We start from the raw sequence: 25,951 nt of genomic DNA on the forward strand, positions 1-25,951 counted from the left end.
TGGTCGAGTGACTTCCCAGGAAGCCTGGCTGAGTGACTTCCCAGGAGGCCTGGCCGAGTGACCTTGCAGAAGGCCTGGCCGAGTGACTTTACAAGAGGTTTAGCCGAGTGACTTCTCAAGAGGCCTAGCCGAGTGACTTCCCAGGAGGCCTGGCCGAGTGACTTCCCAGGAGGCCTGGCCGAGTGACTTCCTAGGAGGCCTGGGCGAGTGACTTCCTAGGAGGCCTGGGCGAGTGACTCTGTCACTCCCAGGGCCATGTCACTTTTTCGCTCTCATGGCCGAGGGACTTTGTCATTCTTAAGGCCTTTCTCACCTAACCTCAGAAAGTACATATGCCATTTTTCGGGGTTAACACTTGCTCCCTAGTCTCCAAGAATTCATTTAAGTGTTCTTGGGGGACTAGATTTTAGTGTGTCTTTTGGATGTCTTGTGGATATCTTTCCTTGGCACGTACTTCAAGACATAACCTACTAGATACATGGGAGGTTTCTCTTTATTCACCTTCACTTCATTACTTCATCTTTGGCCTGGTGTAAATTTGCTAGCCTCTTTTCCGAGACGTCCCAGGTTTGACTCCCCTTTAAGTCATTCATTTGCGTTTGTTTATATTTATTTTATTTCACCAATTTTTTTGGTGACATTGTCACTCTTTGAGGCCAAGTGACTCTTCATGAGGCTTGGTTGAGCGGCTTTCCACGAGGCTAGGCAAGTGGCTTTTTACAAGACTTGGCCGAGTGACTTTTCTCGAGGCTTGGCAGAGTGAATTTTCATGAGACTTGGCCGAGTGATTTCTCACGAGGCTTGGCCGAGTGACTTCTCACGAGTATTGGCTGAGTGACTTTAAGGCTTGGCCAAGTGACTTTTCACGAGGATTGGCCAAGTGACTTCTCTCGAGGCTTGACCGAGTGACTTCTCAAGAGGCTTGGCCGAGTGACTTCTCACGAGGCTTGGCCGAGTAACTTCTCACGGGGCTTGGCTGAGTGACTTCTCAAGAGGCCTGGCCGAGTGACATTGTCACTCCATGGCCAAGTGACTTTGTCACTCCCAGGATCATGTGACTTTTTCACTCTCATGGCCGAATGATTTTGTCATTCTCAAGGCCTTTCTCACCTAACCTCAGAAAAGTACATATGCCAATTTCTTGGGTTAACACTTATAAATAATAACAAATTAAATAAGATATTAAATATCAAAATTAATACATAAAAATAAATAACACAAAATAACTCAAGCCAGTTATAATTAAAATAGAAACGATTCTATAACAGTGTTATAATGAATAAAAACAAATAACACGAAATAACTCAAACCAGTTATAACTAAAATAGAGCCGGTTATATAAACCCAAACTTGCTTTGTCTTAAAATAGAACCTTTTTCCTTGTTCCATTGTCTCTTTTGGTTTCTTTTAAACCCAAACTTGCTTTGTCTTAAAATAGAACCTTTTTCCTTGTTCCATTGTCCCTTTTGGTTTCTTTTAAACCCAAACTTGCTTTGTCTTAACTTCTACATTCAAGTCCTTCTTCCTGCATACTACTTGTACGCCCTAAAATAATTAGGCATGCTACCAAAGTTACTTACGAAACCCTAATCCCCTAAACGAGATTACTAATAAATTAGCGTAGAATTTAAACTTTAATAACAATAGGAATGAAAATAAACTTGTAATACTTTAAACTTTATAAACTAAATGTTACAGAAGTTGGGATCCCAAAAATATTTACAAAATATTATTACAAGTCTTTTTCTTTCAGCCGGCCTAAGCGGCAAAACAGAGTCTCAAAAACACAACATTGGTAGACCCCAACCCACTTGGTCTGATATGGCCCGGACATGTACATTCCTCGTCCAGCTCCTGCACTCATGGATGATCAGCAATCAACTTACCCTTTCCTGCACAGTAGAGCACCCGTGAGCCAAGCCCAGCAAGACAGTATAAAACATATCAATAATATGCTCATCATATAATATAAATAGCAATGCCATTCATATCTGTCTGTGTGACACAGACTTGGATGTTGGGCTCACATGCCTATTTATGTCTACGTGACGTAAACCTACGTGTTACTCCCACACGTCTATTTATGTCTATGTGGCGTAGACCTATGTGTTTCTCTCACACTTCTATGTACAATAAGGCCTTAGAATGGTTCATCTCGGTTATGGTTACCGAGTCCAACCTGATTATGCCTTGAGTGCATAATCCTTAAATCTCATTTCACTTAACATGGCATGGCATTTACACACATATATCACTAGGGTAATAACCCTAGGCTATTAAACTACTCATATTAGGGTAATAACCCTAATCCCGGTTACCATATATTCATACATATCATTTTCAATATAAGCGCCACTGTGCATACTCAACGTGCTGGCCACTGTCTTACCTGTTGTCCCGCAATAGCAGAGATTCCAAATCCTTGGGTGCTCTGATCAGGTGTCGGTAGCCCTAGTCATAGAATCTGGGATTTCACAAATAGGGTTAATCCCTAATTTCAAACTCATAATATATATTCATGGCATTTAAAATTTAGATAATCACATAGAGCTTGGAACAAGCTTTCCAACGATATAACGAACTCCACAATTGGAGTTCAGAATCAAATGTTATGGAATTTCAAAGTTTACACTCAAACTGCCCAAAAAAATTGAGGGCGGGCCGCGGCAATGCCCGAGCCATGCCGCGGCACCTGGGCAAAATCCCAGGTTCCACCGACAGGGGCGGGTCGCGGCATGCTCAAACCATGCCGCGGCACCAGGGTTGAAAACCCAGGGATCAGCAGCCAAAATCTCGAATTTTAGCAACAAAACCTAATCAAATCACCCCAAATAACATTCAAACTCTCAAAACATGATCACAAATTATCAAGCTCAAAGATAGGGAATTAAAACACTCAATTCATGCACCGATTCCAACTTAAAACTCTCAGTTTCAGATTACACAAAAATCTCACAACTAAGCTTTAAACCCACAAACATTCAAAGCTCAAGAGCTTGAGCTTCAAGCCAACATATTACCAAAATTTTCCAGTAGCTCAATATCAAGTAAAACTAGGTTTTAAACATGGAAAATGCCCTAGAATTACAATCAAAGCTCACCCAAACACAATCCAACATATACTCACAAAATTCATGCATAAACATGTTCAAATCATTAGGAAAACATCAACATACAACTAAGATTATCACTCACCTGTTTCTTGCTTTTACAACAATAAAATTCAGCAAAGATTCAAAGTTTAAAGGCTATAAATCTACCTCAATTTCTTGCACAAACTAGCACCAAGCTTCCAACACAATTTCCCCACAATCAACCTTTTTTTTTTTTGACAATGAACTTTCATTGAAAATACTCAAAAGTTTATACATAAAGAAAAGATGAAAAACCATCTATCCAAACTAGTTTATCATCCACCCTGAGTGCACGAACTGCTAATTCATGTGTACATTAAACATGAATCAAAGATGCCTCAAGAAAACTGGATAGCAAACTAGCAAAAAAATCTAGGAAAGATCCTACTTTAAAACAAAGAAGAAGGATCTCCTAGAAAATACTCAAAAGATTTATTCAGTAGCCCAATGCAAGAGACCAATCCAGTGCAACCACTAAAGCTACACAAGTTTAGCTTCTGCTAATCTGCTGTGAACCTCCCTACAAAACCAAAGAATAATAAATAATAATTAGAACATATTATACCAATGAAAATAATAATAATAATAATAATAATAATAATAATAATAATAATAATAACAACAACAACAACAACAACAACAATAATAATAATAATAATAATAATGTAATAGATAAAATAAAAAAAGATAGAAACTTATCTCCAACTCGAATACTTGAAGAGAGATCTTGTTCAAACTCGTTAAATTTTTGCCAACTCCAAAACATAAAATCTTACATAATAAACTAACATAACATAATAATATCACCGTACAAAATAACACAACAATATATAAAAAAATACTAAACAATATTAAAACAAATAGAGAGGGTTTTGAGAGAGAGAGGGGTCGAGTAAGAGGGAGATTAAGCCAAAATTTTTCTTTTCATTATCTCAAAATTTCAAACTTTTATTAAATGTATAAAACGGAGGTCAAAAGACCATTTTGCCCCTAGGGCCATAAAGCATGAATAAACACTCTCAAGGGCAATTAAGTCATTCATACTCATAAATTTTCAAATAAAATTCAGATTTTACATTATCAAATAAAATTCCAAATAATTCAATCCAATTTGCATTTCAGGCCCGAATCCGGTTCGGCCCGAAATACCCAGATGTGACTATACCGCGCCAACCTATAAGAACACACCTGAAAAGACAACACATGCATACCATATAATAATATAGTTCCACTAAGCACATATTCAAATTAATTTCATCAATTTACCCTTCTCGGGTCATAATTACTAAAATGCCCCTCGCTCACCAACGGGGTCTTAACATATAATTAATCAAATAAATTCTCATATGTTGAACTATATAATAATATAATTCCTCAATTATTCATAATTATCTAATTAAGGTTTTGCTAGTCCATTTCTTAATTCTAGGGTATTACACTGCTGTTGTATGTCCCAATTTCTTACATTCTTTACATACCACCGGGATCCATTCATACTTCACATTAACCGTAATCTCAATATCTAATTCATTGTAAAAAGAGATAGTGCCAGGGAATTCTTGATGCAATTAGACTTTTAAAAGAATTCTTAGAAAATTAAGACGTTCCCTATTCTTCGTCACCGAGTCTACCATAAGCGGCTCTCCCAATTGTCCAACTATTTTGAATAATGACCTTTCTCCCCAATACTTCAAATCTACTCCATGGGGTTGAGTCCATGTGGGAATCACATGAACATCTTCCTTCTCAAAATCTGTCATAGGATCCCATTTTTTTTTTTATTATTATCGGCTTCTTGTCAAAGAATAAAAACCCAGCTTCCATAATTTCATCTTTAGTACCCAAAGCTTAGAACCTGACAATAAAGATGCCCAGTTTCAGCAAGCTGACCTTGTCCACTCCTCTTTCCTTCCAAACCCTCCTAGTAAAGCCTTCAAAAGCTCCTATTGGTGGATTTTCCCCCAATACATAACAGACCATAGTCGATTGCCAATATTCAACTTCATCATATATATCATCCAGTTCTATTTTAATCTTCAATTTCTCAGTAGTAGTTGCACTAAATTTATCACACAAATTCTGAGTAATAGGTTCGAAAATAGAAGGCTTAGCAAACTTACCCAGTTTCACTTTATCTTTGGTTCTGTTTGATACCTCTAGGAAACTTTTAAAATCCTCCCGAATCTTCTCCTCCTTTGTCAACTGCAGAATGGTAGATCTTGGCGAAATAACTTCAGTTTCCTCCTCCATTGTTTGGTTCATCTTCCTCGCATCCGGCTCCTCCTCATTGGTGTTTGGATCGGAGACAGATAAGGTATCTACCCCTAAATTCTCAGCCACCGATTTTGTCTTGAGCACTACATATGACAAAGTTGGGCCTTCTTCTTATTTGCGATCTTTCGTTTCCCTTGCCTCTTAGCTCCGGTCGCCCTATTGCTCGGAGATCCTAGCTTGCGTGGCCAGTCGTGACCCGCCATGACAGGCCTAAACCGAAGAAATCGTCCTTCAAAATAGGGCAAAATCCTAGTAGAGCAAACAGTAGCACGCGTACTAATTGTGTGTTCCAATGTGAGACTTTTTGTTTATATGTGTTATTTGATTTTCATATAAAATAGGAAAATGTGTTAGAAAATAAGAAAAATAGGAAGGAAAAATTATAAGATGACACATGTGGGACTTTTTGTTTGTATGTGTTGTTTGGTTTTCAAACAAAATAGAAAAATGTGTTAAATAATATGAAAAATAGGAAGAAAAAATTGTAAAATGACACCTAGGTTATTTTTGTGTTTTCCTTTATATATATAACATCTATATATATATATATATAACATCTATATATATATAAATATTCAAATAAAACAAAGAAAAAGGACTTGTCTTTATCGTTTGTGTTGTTTTTTTAATACTATTTTTGTACTTGTTATTGACACATTAAGGTGTTCAATGCCATATCGAAGTAATACTTAATAATTAGTTAATAATTTTTTTTTTTTTTGTATTTGGTGTTTTATTTTTTTTAATGATCTTTGTACTATTTTTTTAAATGATTTTTTGTACTATTATTGATATGTAACACTTTAAGGTGCTCAATGTCATACCAATTTACATACACAATATTAATTGACTAGCAATTTAATTTCTAAATCATATTAAATTAAAACTTGTGGAAATTGAAATGCACCAATAACTATATATTATATTTTGTAGTGCTTGACACCTTAATGTATCTTTTAATATTTTCGTTATTAATTATATGTATATATCTTTATTAACTTCAATTAGAATTTTAATTTTTTTGTTATTATTATATATAAGTTAGCAAGAGCATCTATAATGGGATATGTAAAAATTGAATACATTTGGCAAAAAAAGTGACTTGTAATATATTTGCATCAATTTTTAGCATTATGCTCCAATGCATAATTACAAAACTTGATGTAAAATTTATTTATTTTTTTAATTTTTTTTGTTATGAATGATTGTTAATTTTTGTTTTTATAATTTATTTCTCTGGATTTTTTATTTATAATTTTTTGTATCATTTTTTTCTGCTGAATTATTATTTGGCATCTTAAGATGTCCAACACTATATAAATATATGACACTTAATAATTAGTTAGTAGTTTCTATATTATTATACTACACTATGTTTTTGTTTAAAAATACTTTTTTTTCAACAATTATTTAATTATAATTAATGAAAGTAAGATATATCACTACAAAAAATCTTATTTTTAGTCACAACAAAAACTTGTGGCTAAAAGTAAAATTATTATAACTAATTACAAATCATCATTCTTATATTGTGACTAAAAATTCTGTGGCTAAAAGTATTAGTCACAAGAATTACAAATTGTTGTAACTAAGTAACAGTTTGTGTCTAAATAGTATATTTTAATTAAAAGTAACTTTTTATTGTGACTAAAAGTTATATTTAGTCATAAAAATTTTATATTGAGACTAAAAAATTATGCCAAAAAAATTATTTTTTTATTGTGCATGATTACAATGTATAAATTTTAACAAGAGTTACGTACTTATAACACATCTTTCACACGCCTAATATATAAATGAGATTGGAGCATGCTACTTTTAGAAACGAGTCATAATATCCGTAACCATCAACCAATTCCATGCGCTAGGTTGAATTAAGTCACGATACTTTTCTATTCTTTTCAAAATTTTGAAACATTCAACAATATGAACACTTGTCTATCAAGTCAACGTAAAGTCAACTATGTATGTATCATAATCTAATGTGAGTGAGACATTGATTACTAAAGTAGATATCATATAGTTATGCATCCTTTTCGCTTACAGCATTGCTATTAGGCATCGTTATGCTGACGTGTTTTCTATAATTAATTAATTAATAATTATTTATATTATTTATTAAATTAAAATATACATATAAAATTTAATATTAAAATATACTAATAATAATAATAATAATATAATATTAAAATATACTTATAATAATATATCACCCTTTATATTTTAGGTCCTTTTATACACAAGATTGGAATAGATTAGATAGATTAATTTATCACATTCAGTGTTTGGGCATGTTAGAAGCCTAGATAACTAATCCAACTAATCTCATCTCTCTAAGATTATTTATCTCATCTGGGATAAATAATTTTATGCAGGTGAGATTATTTTTTTTTTATATCATTTTTTTAATTTTGATTTTATTAATATATTTTAAATTTAATAAGAATTTAAATGAAAGAATTATCACACATTTATTTATAAATTTTTTTATCAAAAAATTATTCATTAAAATTAGTGAAAATGTATAATTTTAAATTAAGGAAATTTGAGAAATCATGCTAAAAAATAACATAGGGTGTTTAATTAAACTAAAAAATTACACGTTGTTAAAATATGCTAATTTTTCAATTGGCATCCAAAATTACCCCTAACTTTTCAGCTTCCCCCCTCCTCTCTAACAGCCTTCTCTCTCCTTCTTCCCTGCCCATTCGAACCCACCCTTCCATTCGAACCAGACCCAATCCGACGACCCTCTCGACCCCAAGCTCACTCGACCCTCTCGACCCAATTGACCCACGAACCCAGTCGACGTCGACCCACACGAACCCATTCGACCCACACGAACCGAAACCCACGAGACTATCCATGAACCCATTCAAACACTCGAACCCGTTCAGCGTCGTCCTCGGCACCGTCCACGAACCCATTCGAACACTCGAACCAGGTATGGGCTTCCCCTAATTTTTTCTTTTTGCATTTTATCCTTTGAATTTAGAATCTCTGATATAACTGAAATATGTAGTGTATTAAAGTTTTGATTTGTAAGTTTTTGTGTTTGGAGAATAATCTAGGCTAGGGAGAATTGTTTTTTCTGGATTTTGGTATTTTGTGCGATTTTGTGCAATGTGACAATGTAGTTAAGTTTTTGGGGATTTTGGAGCGATATTTATGCGATTTTGTGTGATGTGAGAATGTCGTTAAGATTTTGTTAGTTTTTGTGAATTTTGAGCGATATTATGTGATTTTGTGCGACATAGATATAGTTAAATTGTGTTTGGAAAATTATGCGATTTTTTGGCAAAACCTGTGCGATTTTTGTGCGATTAGATATGAATCATTTTGTACCTTCGTAATTTTTGCGATTTATAATTAATAAGAACTTTTGTTTGTAATTGCAGATGGCTCCAAAACTTATTCTCCCCGTGGCTGAGCATTTTTCAGGTTGTATCACGTATAAAGGAAACGAATACTTTGCTTCAATAAAAGCTAAGTTTGAAGCCTTCAACTTGACTGAGAGGGTGAAGGGAACTCCCTTTGGAGTTTTTTGGAATGCCAATGATCTGAAATTCTCTGGGGTGATTGTGCATCAGCTGCTATTGAGGAAAAAGAAAGTCAGTGAGGTCAAAAAATGATGAAGTGTGGTTTTACGTGGGTAAAATCGAAGCCAGATTTGGGCGGTCTGAGTTTGGTTTGATGACCGGCCTAAAGATGAGCGGTGGCCCCTCGACAGAAGAATTGAGTACACTATGTGAGTCTGATCGGATATTGCGGGACTACCTCAACAATGCCAAAATGGTCACTTTCAAAACCCTTTGGCTAGCTTTTGAGGCGTGCGATGTGGCCGACAATGTGTACAAGTTGGGGCTGTGTGCATTTGTTGAAGGTGTGTGCTGTTATCAAGGGCTGAGGGTGTTTATATATGGATGGATATGCTGAAGTTAGTAGAAAACGTAGAAAAGTTCTTCTAGTATCCGTGGGGCCTCCTTTCTTATTAGAAGTTGTTGTCATTCACAACTAAAAGTATGAGTGACTTGAGGAACAACTACATTGATAAGGTCTCTACTAAGGATAAGACGAAGAAGAAAGGAAAGAAGGAGAAAAAAATTACTCAACTAGAGGCGAAGTACAATGTCTATGGATATGCACCCCCGCTGCAATACTGGGCCTTCGAGGTGATGCAAGATTTAGGGAAGAAGTATGGGCAGTGCAAAGGGACTAGATTCCCTCGAATGTTGAATTGGAGTACCCCCGATTCGGTTACGAAACATGATGTGAAGCAACCTGATGTGACTGCACTATTTGAGAAAAGGGTATGTCAATCTTACTTTCTTTGTTTTTTTGGTATTTATTTTGCTAACCTATTAATTTCTACGATTTTATGCGATTTTAATGCGATGTTTGTGCGATTTTTACATGTTTTTGTTTGCTAAACTGCTATTTTATGCGATGTTCATGCGATTTTTGTGCGACATGACTTGTTTTTTTGCTAATCTGTTTTTTTTTTTGCGATGTTATGCAATTTTCATGTGATTTTTGTGCGATTTTAAATTGTTATTTTCATGCTATTTTATGCAATTTTTATGCGATTTTTGTGCGACTTTACTTTTATTATTTGCCAACTTGTTAGTTTATGCGATGTTATGCGATATTAATGCGATCTTTATGCGATTTTTTTTTTTCAGATGGTTGTTCTTCAAATTTTGTATCCTCAGAATTGGGAGGTTGACTATTGGAAGACCAATTGTGAGGGTGAGGTCCCCACGGTGGAAATGGGCTTGGATGAGGTCGAAGAAACACAAGTTGGGGCGCAAGATTCGACCGCATGCCAGGCCCAAGCAAAACGATTGACAGATTATGTTAAAAGTGCAAATATTATTCCACTATCCTCACTCAAAGAAACAGTAGACCCCTCCACATCTGCCACTGTGCCCCCAGCCACTGCCACTATGCCCCCAACCTCTACTGCAGCTAATGACTCCGACTACCTCTTGTTGGCAAAGAGATTGGAGAAGGTCGAAGCGCAACAACTTGCGATTCTGACTGTAAAAACTGAGATGAAGGCTCACTTCAAGAGAAGTCAGAAAGAGATGAAGAATCTTATCATGGATCAAATTGCGACCGTGATAAGTTTGTTACAGAAGCAGCCTTCGGAGCAGACACAACCAATAGGGCCAGCACAGCAGTCATCGCTGACACATCCATCAGACCCGACAGAGCCATTACAGACGATACATCCATCACCGCTGAGAGATGATTTTGATGAGGATGATGTGTATCCAGAAGATTGGGAACTTAACATAGATGTGGTTCCTTGTACTCCTACAAACGCCATTGTGGTAACCCTTGGTGATACAGAATCTCAAGATGTGCAACAATTGGACGGGCCACCTGCTAGGGTGGACTTCTCAAGGGTTAGGAGAAAATAGAAGTCGGTTTTCTTGAAGGACTACACAGAGGGGAAGAAGAAACAACGACATGGGCCCGTTGAAGTAGACACTGTGAAACCGGCAGATTCACGGCTGTTAAATGTTTTCCAGAAGTGGATAACTTACGTGAGGGACAACACCCGTCCTAGGGATGTTCACACTGGCCTAATCAATCTGTAACGCCCTAATGCTAAGGCACGCTACAGTGATTTTTCAATTATTATGCAATCTTTGCTAATCAAAGAAATTTCTCGAAAAACGTGTCAAATTAAAACTTTTTGCTTTAAATATTAAACTTGTAATATAATATAATATTTACAAATTCCGGGATCCCGATTTCAAATTTTGTAAAATATACTGTTTAAACTTTACATTTCAAAATACATAATTTTCAGGTCATCAGCGACTTTCAAAATATAACTCCCAGATGTCCCGAGACCGAACACTCCAGGTCGCGCCGCTTGATATGTACAATCTCACCCGAGCTCAGGTTCATTCTTATTCAGCCTTCGCCTTTCCTTTACCTACACATGGAAGCAGAAACTGTGAGTCAACAGACTCAGTAAGAAATGCATATAACATACCATATAATTTCCGACCTGTAAATAGGCGCCCATACACCTATTTACAGAGCTTAACAAATGAGTATGAACGTTCAATACCAGGGTACAACCACTATACCACATACACATCGTACCTCACTGTACGAGTGTTGGTAAAGTTTATCCCGATTACTGAGTAACACTGAGTGATGTACCACACACCTTAGCATTTTCCCATGCTTGTGTTGGTATCACTGTATCGTACTCACAATCACAACAATCACTGTACCAATACACTCTATAACTTATTCATACAAGTGTTGGTAGTGCTTAACATAATTCAAGCATGCATATATAAACACATATACACACATTCAGATAATCACATCATACGTTATACACAGTTCTTACCTGTTTTCCGAATTCAAGTGTGCTGGCCGACCTGAACGGAATTCACGTGCTAGATGGATGCCCTAATCACAATAATTGCAACACAGATGAGTGACTCGCTAAATCACTTTCCGGGACTTAAACTTGAAACTAAAAGTTTCCCTATCGATAAACCTCATGGCAATACCCTAAATATCTCAAAATTGGCCAAAACTAGGGTTCTGGAAATTCCCCAACAGTGCACGGTTCCCAACCTAAGCAATCCGGTTTCGGGGTCACCAACCGGCCGACCGGTTGGTCGGCCTCCCGTAACCGGAATTCGATTCGCCGGGAACCAAAAATTATCCCCCTTAATTCAATTCAACCCCAAACTTTACCAAACTCTCCAGTATACCTATACAATGCATAAACATCCATTTCCAACCAATAAATCACAGAACAAACCAACAAATCAAATTATGCCATTAAAGCTCAAAGCTTGAGTTTCAAAACTCAAGCTTGCTTAGAATCATTATCAAGCATCAAAACCAGCAGCTAGAACCTTAAATCAATCAATATTGAGCATAACAACTAAACCCAAATCATTTCTAAACCTAACAGCCACTAACCTAACAAATCACCTCTTGAAACTAAGAAAAAATTGAGAAAAAACATAACTAGAGAGCAACTAAAGTTACCTTGGTTAAATCCTCCTTGATTCCTTGCTAAATCCCAGAAAAACAAGATGAAAATTCTGGCTTTGGTCCTTGGTTTGTCCCAGCCGAAAGCAAGAGAGAGAGAGCTCAAGAGATAATCCAATTTTCCAATTTTTCTTCTTTATCTCTTAATTTCTCAAAGGGTTTCTAATTAAATCTTGCTGAAAAGTAATGTGCTAGGTGTCACACACTCATGGCAGCCACCTAATCCACCATTAAACAAAATGTCTAAAATGCCCTTAGACTTAAAACTAGGGTATTTCTAAAGCTAGGGGTAAAATTGTCAATTTCCATAACCCCGCTCAATCCCGATAATTTAATTTCTCTAAATTATTTCCCACTATGAAATAGGGTTCTAAACTTACCCATGTGATCAATCTAGCCATCCATCGCATTTTCCGTTGTCGCCGAGCAAAAATTACAAAATTAACATATTTCACATATAAACTAAATAATACCCCTAGAGTTTAATAAAATCTGCGGAATTGAGAAATTATAACTCTAATATTTATTTCTAAATATTGGGGTCCACATTTAAAATTAATTCACAAATAATAATAAAATAATAAAAATTAGTGCTAATTGCCTTTTCTAATCCACATTACTAAAGCGGTCATTACAATTATCCCCCCGTTAATAGGATTTCGTCCCCGAAATCTAACCTGAATAGCTCTGGATGTTGAGTCCTCATATCTGACTCCAATTCCCAGGTGGCTTCTTCCACCTTACTGTTCCTCCAGAGCACCTTAACCAGTGCAATAGTCTTGTTGCGAAGAACTTTTTCTTTTCTATCCAAAATCTGAACAGGTTGCTCTTCATAGGATAAGTCTGGTTGTAGTTCAAGGGCTTCATAAAACGTATTTCCTTAACATAGAGATGTGAAATACGTCATGAACAGCTGATAATGCTGGTGGTAAGGCTAGCCGATACGCTACCTGCCCGACCTTCTCGAGTATCTGAAAAGGCCCAATGAACCTAGGGCTTAACTTACCCTTCTTCCCGAAGCGCCTAATACCCTTCATTGGTGAAACCCGCAGGAAAACATGTTCCCCTGCCTGAAATGTAACATCTCTGCGCTTCGGATCAGCATAACTTTTCTGCCTGCTTTGAGAAGCAAGCATCCGAGCCTTGATCTTATCAATAGCTTCATTGGTCCTCTGCACTAACTGCGGACCTGTGTACTTCCTTTCTCCTGTCTCGTCCCAATGAATAGGAGAACGACATTTTCTACCATATAACATCTCATAGGGAGCCATCCCTATTGTACTTTGGTAGCTGTTGTTGTAGGAGAATTCAATTAAAGGCAAGTACTTACTCCATGAACCCTCAAAGTCCATGACACAGGCTCGCAGTAAGTCTTCTAAAATCTGGATAGTTCTTTCTGACTGACCATCAATCTGAGGGTGAAAGGCTGTACTAAACTTTAACTTGGTACCCATAGCCTTTTGAAGACTCACCCAAAATTTCGATGTGAACTTTGGATCCCTATCTGACACAATAGATTTAGGGGCTCCGTGGAGACGAACTATCTCCTTCACATACAATTCAGCATACTGATCCACTGAATATGTAACTTTCACTGGTAGAAAGTGAGCTGACTTTGTGAATCTGTCCACAATGACCCATACAGAATCGTACATCCCTGTAGTTCTAGGTAAACCAGTTACAAAGTCCATTGCGATGTCCTCCCACTTCCATTCTGGAAGGACTAAAGGTTGCAATAACCCTGCTGGCCTCTGATGTTCAGCCTTAATCTGCTGACAGGTTAAACACTTGGTCACATAGTCCACCACATCTCTTTTCATCCCATACCACCAGAAGTAGGGTTTCAAATCCTGATACATCTTGGTGGTTCCCGGATGCAACGAATAAGGCGTGGTGTGAGCTTCATCCAATATTTCCTTCTTAAGCTCATCAACACTAGGAACACAAACTCGAGCCTTATATAACAACATTCCACTGCTCGAGACTGAAAAGCCTCTAGGCCGACCAGCCACTACTTCATCTCGAACTTTAACTAGCTCGGGATCTTCCAGTTGTGCCTTTCCGATTCTCTCCAACAGATCAGATTGGAGTGTTAAATTATGTAATCTCCCGACCACGAACTCAATTCCTGCACTAATCATTTTCGAGGCTAGTTGAGGGGCTATCATAACCGTAGTACACACTTGCCCGGGACCCTTTCTGCTTAGAGCATCGGCCACAACATTGGCCTTCCCGGGGTGATACAATATTTCGCAATCGTAGTCTTTAACTAACTCCAACCACCTTCTCTGCCTCATATTCAAATCTTCCTGGGTGAAAAAGTATTTAAGACTCTTATGATCAGTATAAATCTCACACTTTTCACCGTAAAGATAATGTCGCCAAATCTTTAAAGCAAAAACCACAGCAGCGAGCTCTAAATCATGAGTTGGGTAACGCTGCTCATAATCCTTCAGTTGACGAGAGGCATAGGCTATGACTCTGTCAGCTTGCATAAGAACACATCCCAGACCCTATCTAGATGCATCACAATAAACAACAAATTTCTCTTGATCTGATGGCAAAGCTAACATCGGAGTTGTTATCAAACGCTGCTTCAATTCCTGGAGGCTTGTTTCACACTTATCTGACCACACAAATCTCTAATTTTTCTTAGTCAATTCGGTTAGGGGCATAGAAAGTTTAGAAAATCCTTCGACGAAACGTCGATAATACCCTGCTAACCCGAGAAAACTTCGAACTTCTGTCACAGACTTGGGCTTCGGCCAATTCTTCACTGATTCTACCTTGTTTGGATCGACCATAATTCCATTCTTCCCAACAATATGACCCAGAAAGGACACCTCGGACAACCAGAATTCACACTTTTTGAACTTGGCATACAGCTTGTGATCCCTAAGTCGCTGTAACACCATTCGAAGATGATGCTCGTGCTCCTCTTCTGACTGAGAGTATACAAGAATGTCATCGATAAACACTATAACGCAGTTATCGAGGAAATCCTTGAACACCCTATTCATGAGATCCATAAAGGCCGCAGGAGCATTAGTCAATCCGAACGACATTACGAGAAACTCATAGTGCCCATATCTGGTTCTAAAAGCAGTCTTCGGTATGTCCTCCTCCCGAATTCTGAGTTGATGATAACCAAACCGTAAATCAATCTTCGAAAACACTGTCTTTCCCTGAAGCTGATCGAACAGATCATCGATCTTAGGCAACGGGTACTTGTTTTTAATCGTCAGCTTGTTTAGTTCCCGATAATCAATACACATTCTAAGGGAACCATCTTTCTTTTTCACAAAAAGAATCGGAGCTCCCCAGGGCGATACACTGGGTTGAATAAACCCAATATCAAGCATCCCCTGAAGTTGTAACTTAAGCTCCTTGAGTTCTGCTGGGGCCATCCTATATGGAGCTTTAGAAACAGGTTCGACTCCAGGTGCCAAATCAATTACAAAGTCAATCTCTCGCTGTGGCGTCAAGCCCGGCAATTCCTCGGGAAACATATCAAGAAAATCTTTCACCACCCGGACTACCTCAGGCCCAAATGTTTCAGGTCTGCTGGAGTCAAATACTACCGCTAGAAATCCTACACAACCATTGCATAGTAAATCCCTAGCTCTCAGCACAGAAATAACCGAGATCCGAGACCCCTGAACCGATCCAACATAAACAAATGGATCTTCACCTTCCGGCTGAAAAGTTACCATTTTACGCCTACAATCTATACTGGCCGAATACTTGGATAGAAAATCCATTCCCAGTATAATATCAAACTCAGTTAATTTCAATTCTATGAGGTCAGTACTCAATTCCCTATCTTCGATCCTAATCGGCATAGACCTAATGCGCCTATTAGAGATAACCAATTCCCCGCTAGGCATTAGGGTTCCAAACCCTCTTTCTAAAATATCACAAGGCCTACCCAAAAGATCAATTACTCTTGTAGCCACATATGAACGTGTAGCCCCCGAGTCAAATAATACTGTAAATAACAAGTTGTTGACGGGAAGCTGACCTGTCACAACAGAAGGACTGGCTGCAGCATCAGCTTGGGTAATGGCAAACACACGAGCAGGAACCGGTTTCACCTCAGCTTTCGGCTCCTCTTTCTTTGCCTGGGGGCAATCTTTCTTGAAATGCCCCACCATGCCACACAGGAAGCATGTCTTCCGGTTACATTCTCCCGGATGATGTTTCTTGCACCTTGGACACTCAGGATAAGAGTAACCCTGGCGTCCTCCTCTGCCTTGGTTCCCACGGAACCGCTTGCTTTGCCCCGAGCCACCAGAAGCTGGAACAACTTTTCTTTTCTGCTCAGTGGTGGAGTCACCACCATCCCTACCATAAACAGGAGTAGGAACAGTGGGGGTTCCACCGACACTCGGAGTCACCCGGGGCTCCTGAAGAAATTTCACTGCACCCTCGGCTCTCAAAGCCTTCTCAACCATATCTGCATACGTGGTTGCTTCAGTAGTGGTAATAACCAGATCATGCCGGATCTTTGCACTCAAACCCGCTAAATATTTCTCTTTCTTACTGAAGTCAGTGGGCACAATTCCTGCTGCCAACTTAGCCAACCGATCAAACTTCGTCGTATATTCAGTGACTGACATTCCCTCAGTCTGAACTAGATCAGTGAACTCTTTCCGCTTTGCACTGCGGACCGCTTCGTTGTAATACTTGGAGTTAAATAACTCCTTAAATTCTTCCCAGGTCATCAACGTGACGTCCCGAGTGAGGGTTATCAACTCCCACCACACGAGAGCATCTTCCTGAAACTGGAAAGTGGCGCAGGTCACCCGGTCATTTCCAACCACTCCCATAAAATTAAGGATTCGTTCAATCATTGAAAGCCACTGCTCGGCCTTCATCACATCAGGGCCTCCCAGAAACACTGGAGGTGCCTGTTTTCGAAATCTTTCGTACAACGGTTCCATACGGTTGCCAACAACAGGTTGTTCTGCTGGCACCGCAGGAACTGCAACAGCCTGAACCACTTGAGGAGGCACGGCAGGTGTTGCTATATTTTTAAACGCTACGCAAGTATACGCAATCAAGTAGTAAATCTCACACAGGTGAGGTCGATCCCACAGGGAATTGGATTAAGTACCACTAAATTATACTTATGATTCTATTCGGTCAATCAAAAGCAATTATGATTTAAAAGCAGTAAAATATGAAAGAAATTCAGAAAACTTAATAACACACTTTAAAGTTGAGCAAGATGAGGCAATAGGGAGGAGAATCCTGTTGTTGTTTACCCAAAGTGTTAATGATTAATTACTATCCTATTCTTGGAGTGAATGACAGATTATGAAATAACCTAGCTCCTTTCAGATCTTCTAGATTCTAAATCACATGTTATCTAATTAATTCCTTAACTAAACTAACATGAAATCAGCATTAAGCAATAATCTACTCGTCACATAAGTCATGTGAATACTTTCGTTTCACATAGAACATTGATTATCTTAATTTTAGCATTCTCAATTCTCACTTTTCAGATTTTGAATTGAGATCATAGAGCATGCACAAGGTGATCAGTCTTAAACATGAAATTAAACACAAATTAAGATAATTTCACACACACAAGAATTGAGGAATGGTAATTAAACATTAACTAGGAAAACATTAAACAACAATCATCATCCTCCCTAAATGGGAAATTTAGTTCAGAAACAAATCCATAACCATTCCTATAGCAATATTCAACATTAATAAATTAAAGAGGAATAAAGAAAAGAAGCATTTAAGGGTGAATTACGGATCTTCACTTGAATCTCTACGCTCTTCCTGCCGCTCTCAGCTGTGTTTTAGGGTTCCAAATCGCTCTCTCTGACTTCCAATCGCAGTTTTCTATTTATACTTGAAATTTAGGGTTCGATGGACGAAATTACCCCCGGTCCGTACGGGATCTCGCCGCGGCCACACTTCCTCTCGCCGCGGCGAGAATGTGCCAAAATTAGGCAGTTTCTGTTTCTCGTATCTCGCCGCGGCGAGACTCTTCATCGCCGCGGCCAGATATGCAAAAACTCAGCAAATGAAGTTTTTCTTCGGCTCAGCACGTTTTTCAGTGAATTTATGCACCCGAGACCTCTTTTACTCCAAAGAACCTGAAAACATAGAAAACAAGCGTAATTCCGTCCCAACACAGCTAAGAATGCACATAAATTGGATCCAAAACATAGGCTAAAAATAGCCTAACAAACTCCCCCAAACTGACTCTTTACTCGTCCCCGAGTAAACTAAGACTAAACTAAAAAAAACTAAAAATGATAGCTGAACTTTCCAACAATTAAATTGTTACCACCACCTGCACAACTTCAATCCCTCAATAACCAGAATTTCAACTTGCCAACTCTAAGAACTAAGTTGAATGTGCAGTTTACAAGTAAGTAATTCATACAAACATAAAGCATCGCAACTCCCATCAATATCACAACTGTTCTAACTTTCCAACATCCCACTAACACATGATCAATAAGTTTGAATGACATACCTCTCTCCACTAATGTTGACAAATTTCTACCTGGAATCAATAGGTCTTTTTCGGTTAAAATCACATGGCTTAGGTACATGGGTAGATGAGAAGTCATTTAGGCTATACTATACCATAAGCACTATTAACCAAGCAAGCCTAGACATTTATTTTGCTTTCTTTCCATATATCCCAAAAACAGAAATAAGAGATTGCAATTTTTTCTTGTGCGTGCACCTCATAATTTTCTTAACTTTTTTTTCAAGAAGACACATTTTTTTTCTTTTTTTTTTTTTTTTTTTTTTTTTTCACTTACAGCACTTATTTCCCCCCCAAACTTGTTTCAAGGCTTATGGCATAACAAAATATGTTCAGGGTGAAAAAGAGTTTAGAATAACGAATTCAGCTCCGTGAAGTGGTGAAAAATTTTAAAACAGGCTAAGGCTCAACTTTGGGTATACTAAGGAAAATTTTTTTTCAGGTAGGCTTGAAAGGCTCAATCGTTCCAAAGAAAACTTGCCTAAATCACTTTCCAAACAAAAATCATCAAGGATTTCGCTTCAAGAGAGTATGTCAAACAAATTCTATTTCATGTTCATTCAATCATTCCACCAACCAAATAGAACAGAGGTGATATGTGAGAATAACAAATGCTTTAAATCTACATGAATCACTTCCTAGCACACATCCATCTTAATTCAAACAGTTGCAAGTCAAGCACACAGTTATGTTTTAATCCATTGCACAAGTGAATAACAACAATTCAATCAATCTTTCAATTTAGCTATCACACAAGACTAAAAAAAACTAAAACAAACTAAACAAATAAACTGAAAAATTTAAGTCTCTCCCCCCAAACTAAAATGCACATTGTCCCCAATGTATGAAAATAAACCAGGGTGAGAGAAACTTACCTGAGCGCCACATCAGTATGGCGGTGGAGGTGGTGGCGGGTAGAATCCACCTCTCGCATCCATGAGAGCCTTTGTGCCAAACGAAGAAAACTGACCTCCAATGTTGCAAATTTTAAAGCTTTCCTTAGATTGAGAGTCACCTTCATATTTCCCACACAACAGTCTTTTCATACGTCGTCGAACAGTTCGAAATCGTTCTTTAGACTTCCCTTTCGTCTTGTTGGTAGTGACTTCTCGACCATCTTTTACAACTTCCAGTCGACAACAAGTAGGAATTTCAGTTGCAGCAAATACTTTGAAAGTCTCTTCTTCTTTTTGAACACGCAACTTTAACTCCCCCTTCTGTACATCAATTAATGCTCTTCCCGTTGCTAGGAATGGTCTTCCCAAGATGATAGGAATATTCTCATCTTCTTCCATGTCCAGTATTAAAAAATCAGCAGGGAAGATGAACTTACCAACCTTTACCAAGACATCTTCAATTATACCCCGAGGATGAGTCAAAGACCGATCTGCCATTTGTAAAGTAACTGTTGTGGGTTTGGCTTCCCCTAATTTTAATCTTTTGAACATTGATAGGGGCATTAAGTTGATACTGGCTCCCAGATCACATAAAGCTTTTGTTTGTATAGAACCCCCTATTGAGCATGGGATGTTGAAACTACCCGGATCTTTTAGCTTGGGTGGTAGTTTCTTTTGTAGGACCGCACTGCACTCTTCAGTAAGAGCCACTGTCTCATAGTCTTCCATCTTCCTCTTCTTTGACAAAATTTCCTTCATAAACTTCACATAACTTGGCATCTGCTCTAGAGCTTCAGCAAAAGGAATGTTAATGTGAAGTCTTTTGAAGACTTCTAGAAACTTGGTGAACTGCTTGTCTAGATTGGTCTTTCGGAGTCTCTGAGGATAAGGTATCTTCACATGATAATCAATACTGATTGGTGGAGACTGTTGTGGTGGTGCAGGGCTATCAGTAGCCTTCTTTTCCTTTGGTGCCGGCATCTGTGCCTGTTGATCCTGAACCCCATCTTCAACTGGTTGCTTGCCATTAGGTCCTTCATAACTCTTTCCACTCCTCAAAGAAATTGCTTTACATTGCTCTTTTCCTTTTGCCTCACTAGTGCTAGGTGAATTTCCTTGAGCTTGGTTTGCCACTTGAGTAGACAATTGTTCCATTTGAGTTTCTAGAGTTTTAATAGAGGCTCTAGTCTCCATCATGAATTGGAGCAATAAATCAGCTTGGATATTGGAGCCACTAGGACTTTGTTGTTGGTTTTGTTGGGGCTGATTTCTCTGCTGGTAGAACCCCTGTTGGTTGTGCCCATAATTATTATTTTGGGAGTAGTTCCCAATGGCTTTTGCTTGATCCATTGGCACATTATCCACATCTGCCTGACACTCTGAAAAGTGATGGTTGCCTCCACATATCTCACAAATAACTTGGGCTTGTTTAGCTTGCCCTGCAATCAGCTTTGTCAAGGCCTCAACTTGAGCTGTCAACTTTGTGATGGCATCAACCTCTAGCACACCAGCTACTTTCTTAGTTTGACTCCCGTCGATTGGCCACCGCCGATTATTTAGAGCCATCTCCTCTAATAGATCGTAAGCCTCATTAGCACTCTTTCTCATAAAAGCTCCACTACCGCCGCATCTATTAAAGTTCTAGTATTACCAACCAGCCCGTTATAAAAGTTGTGAACCAGCATCCACTTCTCTATACCATGATGAGGGCATTTTCTGATTAGATCTTTAAACCTCTCCCAAGCCTCATGGAGAGATTCATTATCTTGCTGACAGAAGTTGTTTATTTCTCCTCTTAGCTTTGCAGACTTTGCTGGAGGGAAGAATTTAGACAGAAATTTTGTTGCTAAGTCTGTCCATGTTGCTATAGAATTTGGTGGCAAGGAGATCAACCAACTCTTGGCTCGCTCTCTCAGTGAGAATGGAAACAATCTCAGTCGAATGGCATCATCGCTAACTCCATTTACCTTAAAAGTTTCACAAAGTTCCATGAAGTTAGAGAGATGCAAATTAGGATCTTCAGAAGGGAGACCACCAAACTGAACTGAAGACTGCACCATTTGAAGGATGGCAGGCTTAATCTCGAAATTGTTTGCATCCATCGCCGTGGCCTGATACATGACTGCACTCCCGTCAGAGTAGGGAGAATGTAATCTCTCAAGCTACGGCCATTAGCTTGATCTTCCACGGCACCTCCATTATTACCGTTATTACCCCCATTGTTTCCAGCATTATTGTTCACATTGGCAGCCATGATCTCTGATGTTTCAGCAGTTGCTGAAACTCTTTCTTGCCTCTTGTTCTTTCGATTCTTCCTGCAGGTTTTCTCAATTTCAGGATCAACTGGTAATATGACTGATTGTCCTTGACGGCGCATGCACTTAGGATTCCTGAGATAAATAAAGAAAATATTGCAAGAAAAAGGTTAGAAAAATCAGCAAGAGAAAATATACCAAAGTAGAAGTTAGTATAATTTTATGTAATATTAATCTTTAAACAATTCCCCGGCAACGGCGCCAAAAACTTGTTGCTATATTTTTAAACGCTACGCAAGTATACGCAATCAAGTAGTAAATCTCACACAGGTGAGGTCGATCCCACAGGGAATTGGATTAAGTACCACTAAATTATACTTATGATTCTATTCGGTCAATCAAAAGCAATTATGATTTAAAAGCAGTAAAATATGAAAGAAATTCAGAAAACTTAATAACACACTTTAAAGTTGAGCAAGATGAGGCAATAGGGAGGAGAATCCTGTTGTTGTTTACCCAAAGTGTTAATGATTAATTACTATCCTATTCTTGGAGTGAATGACAGATTATGAAATAACCTAGCTCCTTTCAGATCTTCTAGATTCTAAATCACATGTTATCTAATTAATTCCTTAACTAAACTAACATGAAATCAGCATTAAGCAATAATCTACTCGTCACATAAGTCATGTGAATACTTTCGTTTCACATAGAACATTGATTATCTTAATTTTAGCATTCTCAATTCTCACTTTTCAGATTTTGAATTGAGATCATAGAGCATGCACAAGGTGATCAGTCTTAAACATGAAATTAAACACAAATTAAGATAATTTCACACACACAAGAATTGAGGAATGGTAATTAAACATTAACTAGGAAAACATTAAACAACAATCATCATCCTCCCTAAATGGGAAATTTAGTTCAGAAACAAATCCATAACCATTCCTATAGCAATATTCAACATTAATAAATTAAAGAGGAATAAAGAAAAGAACTGTTTAAGGGTGAATTCTGGATCTTCACTTGAATCTCTACGCTCTTCCTGCCGCTCTCAGCTGTGTTTTAGGGTTCCAAATCGCTCTCTCTGACTTCCAATCGCAGTTTTCTATTTATACTTGAAATTTAGGGTTCGATGGACGAAATTACCCCCGGTCCGTACGGGATCTCGCCGCGGCCACACTTCCTCTCGCCGCGGCGAGAATGTGCCAAAATTAGGCAGTTTCTGTTTCTCGTATCTCGCCGCGGCGAGACTCTTCATCGCCGCGGCCAGATATGCAAAAACTCAGCAAATGAAGTTTTTCTTCGGCTCAGCACGTTTTTCAGTGAATTTATGCACCCGAGACCTCTTTTACTCCAAAGAACCTGAAAACATAGAAAACAAGCGTAATTCCGTCCCAACACAGCTAAGAATGCACATAAATTGGATCCAAAACATAGGCTAAAAATAGCCTAACAGCAGGAGGACCCTGCTGCCTCAACCTTTGGATCTCTTCATCTTGCTGGCGGATTCTATCTTGCATCTCAGCAAATCTTTGCTCCCAATCAGGAGGAGCTTGAGGTGGATTTACAGGGCGACCACCCTGAGCTCTGCCACGGCCACGGCCGCGACCACGAGGATTTTGAGGATTCCCCTGACCGCCTCCGGTCTCAACCATGCCACCCTGACTTCTTATATTTCGCGGGGCGTCCATTTAATAGGACTTAGCCTGCGAATCCATAAGCCAGGCAGGTTAGACAGCGATCAAAATTAACACCGCTCTTAATAACTTAAAGGCAACACACTTTCTTTTCTTTTTTTTTTAAAAAAATATATTTAATTTAAATCTAATATGCTTCCTAACATGCTTTCACATTCATTTAAAATACTAAACAAGTACGGGCTTACTGAATCGTGAACCGAGCTTTCTCTGATGAAGATTGTACATATCATAGCAAGCTTCGGTAGACAAACCTGGCGGCTCTGATACCAAAATTGTAACGCCCTAATGCTAAGGCACGCTACAGTGCTTTTTCAATTATTATGCAATCTTTGCTAATCAAAGAAATTTCTCGAAAAACGTGTCAAATTAAAACTTTTTGCTTTAAATATTAAACTTGTAATATAATATAATATTTACAAATTCCGGGATCCCGATTTCAAACTTTGTAAAATATACTGTTTAAACTTTACATTTCAAAATACATAATTTTCAGGTCATCAGCGACTTTCAAAATATAACTCCCAAATGTCCCGAGACCGAACACTCCAGGTCGCGCCGCTTGATATGTACAATCTCACCCGAGCTCAGGTTCATTCTTGTTCAGCCTTCGCCTTTCCTTTACCTACACATGGAAGCAGAAACTGTGAGTCAACAGACTCAGTAAGAAATGCATATAACATACCATATAATTTCCGACCTGTAAATAGGCGCCCATACACCTATTTACAGAGCTTAACAAATGAGTATGCACGTTCAATACCAGGGTACAACCACTATACCACATACACATCGTACCTCACTGTACAAGTGTTGGTAGGGTTTACCCCGATCACTGAGTAACACTGAGTGATGTACCACACACCTTAGCATTTTCCCATGCTTGTGTTGGTATCACTGTATCGTACTCACAATCACAACAATCACTGTACCAATACACTCTATAACTTATTCATACAAGTGTTGGTAGTGCTTAACATAATTCAAGCATGCATATATAAACACATATACACACATTCAGATAATCACATCATACGTTATACACAGTTCTTACCTGTTTTCCGAATTCAAGTGTCTTTGGCCAGGCACACGAACGGAATTCACGTGCTAGATGGACGCCCTAATCACAATAATTGCAACACAGATGAGTGACTCGCTAAATCACTTTCCGGGACTTAAACTTGAAACTAAAAGTTTCCCTATCGATAAACCTCATGGCAATACCCTAAATATCTCAAAATTGGCCAAAACTAGGGTTCTGGAAATTCCCCAACAGCAGACGGCTCCCAACCGCAATCCGTTTCGGGGTCACCAACCGGCCGACCGGCTGGTACCGGCCTCCCGTAACCGAATTCGGTTCGCCGCCGGGAACCAAAAATTATCCCCCTTAATTCAATTCAACCCCAAATTTTACCAAACTCTCCAGTATACCTATACAATGCATAAACATCCATTTCCAACCAATAAATCACAGAACAAACCAACAAATCAAATTATGCCATTAAAGCTCAAAGCTTGAGTTTCAAAACTCAAGCTTGCTTAGAATCATTATCAAGCATCAAAACCAGCAGCTAGAACCTTAAATCAATCAATATTGAGCATAACAACTAAATCCAAATCATTTCTAAACCTAACAGCCACTAACCTAACAAATCACCTCTTTAAACTAAGAAAAAATTGAGAAAAAACATAACTAGAGAGCAACTAAAGTTACCTTGGTTAAATCCTCCTTGATTCCTTGCTAAATCCCAGAAAAACAAGATGAAAATTCTGGTTTTGGTCCTTGGTTTGTCCCAGCCGAAAGCAAGAGAGAGTGAGCTCAAGAGATAATCCAATTTTCCAATTTTTCTTCTTTATCTCTTAATTTCTCAAAGGGTTTCTAATTAAATCTTGCTGAAAAGTAATGTGCTAGGTGTCACACACTCATGGCAGCCACCTAATCCACCATTAAACAAAATGTCTAAAATGCCCTTAGACTTAAAACTAGGGTATTTCTAAAGCTAGGGGTAAAATGGTCAATTTCCATAACCCCGCTCAATCCCGATAATTTAATTTCTCTAAATTATTTCCCACTATGAAATAGGGTTCTAAACTTACCCATGTGATCAATCTAGCCATCCATCGCATT

The 25,951-nt window shown here is 38.3% G+C and overlaps 1 non-coding gene across 1 annotated transcript; it reads left to right on the forward strand.

The window, feature by feature from the left end:
- The first annotated feature begins 21,560 nt into the window (after nucleotides 1–21,560).
- LOC115701625 (small nucleolar RNA R71) lies at nucleotides 21,561–21,667 on the forward strand. The gene has a single exon (XR_009684262.1). It is a non-coding gene; the product is annotated as a small nucleolar RNA R71 (small nucleolar RNA).
- The last annotated feature ends 4,284 nt before the right edge of the window (nucleotides 21,668–25,951 follow it).

This window comes from Cannabis sativa, chromosome 8 (assembly GCF_029168945.1).
Source record: "Cannabis sativa cultivar Pink pepper isolate KNU-18-1 chromosome 8, ASM2916894v1, whole genome shotgun sequence".
NCBI lineage: Eukaryota > Viridiplantae > Streptophyta > Magnoliopsida > Rosales > Cannabaceae > Cannabis > Cannabis sativa.